This window comes from Tenrec ecaudatus, chromosome 2 (assembly GCF_050624435.1).
Source record: "Tenrec ecaudatus isolate mTenEca1 chromosome 2, mTenEca1.hap1, whole genome shotgun sequence".
NCBI classification, from domain to species: Eukaryota; Metazoa; Chordata; class Mammalia; order Afrosoricida; family Tenrecidae; genus Tenrec; species Tenrec ecaudatus.
The window spans coordinates 204,807,320-204,810,951 of NC_134531.1; positions in this window are offsets into that span (position 1 = coordinate 204,807,320).

Here is a 3,632-nt window from a genome sequence, read left to right on the forward strand (position 1 = left end):
CATGAGACAGTTGTGAGACACTGGCAGACCTTCAAGTTTTGAGGGCCTCAGGGTAGTCCTCTGTAGAGCAATTCAGGCTATCCGGCCACAGGCAGCAAACAGAAGGCAGGTCACCAACAGTCAGCCAGATGACGGGGTCCAACAGTCCCCAGCTCAAGTGATGTACATTCCAATGGTGTGGCAAAGCAGGTCTTAAAGGAACCTCAGATTACAGTGACACAGTCCACGGGTTAGGTGTTCCACAGGTAGTGTCGCTTGAAAATTGAGGCACAGAACAAGCAAGGTCTGGTGATCAAAGAGCAAGAGACAAGAAAGACGAGGCTCGCAGAGCCATTTATCTCTGTGCCTTTCAATTAATCCCACATGTTTATCGGCCAGGCTGGCACAATAAACTAACTACCTCACACATCCTCCATTTGGATAATGTCATTCTTCTTTTTTCTACTTCCTCACATCTTTCTCTCTAGAACCTACCTCGCACTCCACACCCTCGGCTTTGTTTCAGAAGCCTCTCCTTGCAGGAGCCAATGGTCTATTTTCCTTCCTCATCTAATTTGACTTTGTGGCAACAATGGGCATCATAGACTCTTCCCTTTTCCTTGAGACCGTGCTAGTGCTCCTTAGGTTCCAGGGCCTCCATTTTCACTCTCCTCAGGGCTCCTCCTCCACTCTGCTCTCCCGTAAAGGCTCGCAGGTCTGGAAACGCACAGGGACAGTTCTACTCTGTCGTATAGGGTCACTTAGAGTTGGACAATTCCGACTCAATCGCACTAACTTTGGATTTTGGCTTTACTCCTCACAGTAATCTGTCAGGAAATCTCTGCTCTGTCTTCAACACGGTAGTCACTACCATCTCTTGCCTGAACCTCTGCAGCAGCAGATAGAGGCAACTGCTTTTACTGGGGTTCCTTCACATTGTACCCCACAACAATCAGGTTAAATGAACATTTCACCTGGCCACTGTCCCTCCTTGAAACCTTCTAGGTATAAAATCCAGTTATTCTCCCCTCCCCAAACCCCACTCCTGCCACTTATCACCCCATTCCAGCCTTCCCACCATCTTGCCTGTTATTTGGCCTTGCTGAACACTCTTGCTCCACCATCTTTATACCTGCTTCTCCCTTTGCTAAATTTTCTTCCACAAATGGCATGACTTAGCTCTACTGAAATGTTCCCACTTCACCTCAGCCTTACCTGACCACCCAACACTCTCCTCCTCGTTATTTTATATTAACCCATTGTGGCAGTTACACAATGTCATGTCAAGTTGATAAATAAGAATGAATGGGTAGAGTCTAGCTTGTCTCAGTCAGATCACAACCTGATGCCTCCTTATGGGCAATGGCCTTTGATGCCTCTCTTCCTCCCTGGAGGCAGGACACTCTCCCTCTGCTTCACATTCCTGTTGACAAGCAAAATGGAGCCACACTGAATGCAGCCCCCTGGAGAGGCTTCCACCACTACTGATGCCACGTGACTTTCCACCCACCAGCCTGTCTGAAGAGGAATGCATGAGCCAATATCATACTTATGGACTTGATCTGGACTGGGCTGGGCTGTTTGATTGGTGTGTAACTACTTCTTGATACAAAGTTCTCTCTTACACACGAGTGTCTTTAGATTTGTTTCTGTAGTCAACCTGGCCTAACACACTCATAGTATCACTCAGTGGCATTATGATATATAATTACTTGCTAATTACCTATTCCCCTTCCAGATCTTGAAACCAGAACCTTTCTTCTGTGTTCCACACCATCGTTGGCTCACAATAGCATTTCATAAAAATATACATCATCAACAATGATAAAAGCCGACTGAAAACATAAACCTGGAATGTGATGAGGGACAGTTCTCAATGGTGCTTTATCCCTGATACCTGATTGGATGCTCTCTAGCACAGACGAAGGGAGAAAGATGGAGTGCTCTACTCCATTAAAGAGCCACCATCTTGGAAACCCACAGGGACACTTCAACCCTGTCCTAGAGTTGTGAGTCAGAATCAACTTGGTGGCAGTGAGTTTGAAGTTTTCTGAACACAAAAAAACCTCCCCAGGCCTTCCAGTGCCCTCACCCCAAGCTCTGTGAAGTCCTTTCCCCTTGCTCACTGTCCATCATACCTGACTCAACTCAGCACCTGTGCTGTCACTGTGGCTTCCATCTGGGACACTTGTCCCAGCTATTGATCTATGTCACTGCCCCATCTCAAATGCCACTTTCTCATGAAACCTGCTGTGACCGCTGTAATACTGTCTACCACCAACCCCTCTCCAGGCCTCCCATCAGGAATCAAACATCACAGATCCCATTATCAATTTTGCAATATTGACCCTTCTACCTTCCATGCTAGACAGTTGTTTTCATGGAAGTACCACAAACACCAATACCTAGCACTAGAAATGTTTAAAGACAAAAACAAACTCACAAGTTTTCACTTAGTAGATGTCTAATGCATGGTTGCTGAATCACTGACTGCTCCCCCACACCTATCCAGTGAGGCAGGTATCATCCCTGTTTTCTGGATGAGGAAATGGAGGTGCAGAAAGATTAGGCCAGAGGTCACTTGGATAAGAAGTGGCAAGACAAAATTTGAATCCAGGTGACCTGATTCCAGAATTCAGAATCTTCATCAAGGTGTTGAGATAAACGCAGGAGAAATGCAAGGGCAAATTCGAACTCCAAAGGATTCACACGGGGAAAGGCACGGCTAACCTGGGAAGTAGACAGTGAGCCAGTGTTGTACGCCAGCAATCTCTGGGTCTGTATTTCGTCTGCTTTAGGGCTCCAATGGACAGAGCTATGTGTGTCCGATCCCCAAACACCCCAGAGCTGGTGCCCAGAAAGATAATAGGTTAGGAGTTACAGCAAAGGCTGCCTGGACAGCTCCTATATTTCGAACCTCTAGAATGTCAGATGGGCTATTTGCTAAAGCATCTAAACCCAGCCTCAGTTTACGGCAAACACATGGAGCTCTTTGGGTCCTACCCCGTCTTCTCCTCCAGGCCATGGGCCTAACCGGAGCTCCTGCCAGACCCAGACTTCTCATTTAGAGTCTATAGGATGGAGCTGCCCTGCCCTGTAAGGTTTCATAAATTGTAATCTTTACAAATGCAGACTACTAATCTTTCTTCCTCAATGCAGCTGATAAGGTTCAACCCACTAACCTGTGGGTTAGCAAATGAGTTCTTTAAGGCAGCACCATGAAATCTTCTGACACGGTTAAAAGCAAAGTTCAATTAAACCAGAAGGTGGGGAGGGGGCTGCAAACTTCAAGTAAGATCTCTGGAAGCCTTTTGGATCGTCTTCTCTGGCATCGCTGTTCACCAGCAAGGGCTTCATTCCTATTTCAGTACATCTCCTGCTAACCTCAATGTTAGGCAACCGACAACCCAGAGACCTCATAACTGTGCTGGTCAGAATTCATACAGAGAGAGAAATAAGAGGTGCTAGGATTAAGGACTTGTGAACAGCCATAAAGAATCTGGTGCCTCCATAGCCAATGCCACGTCCATTTGGAGAACTTTGATCTGCTTGACTTTGAAACAGGGTCTGAAGACCAGAACTCACCTCAGCCCCTTCTCTCTCTGGCAGCTACAGACTCTTCTCTGCTTTCCTTTTACGGGAGCTCAACTTTA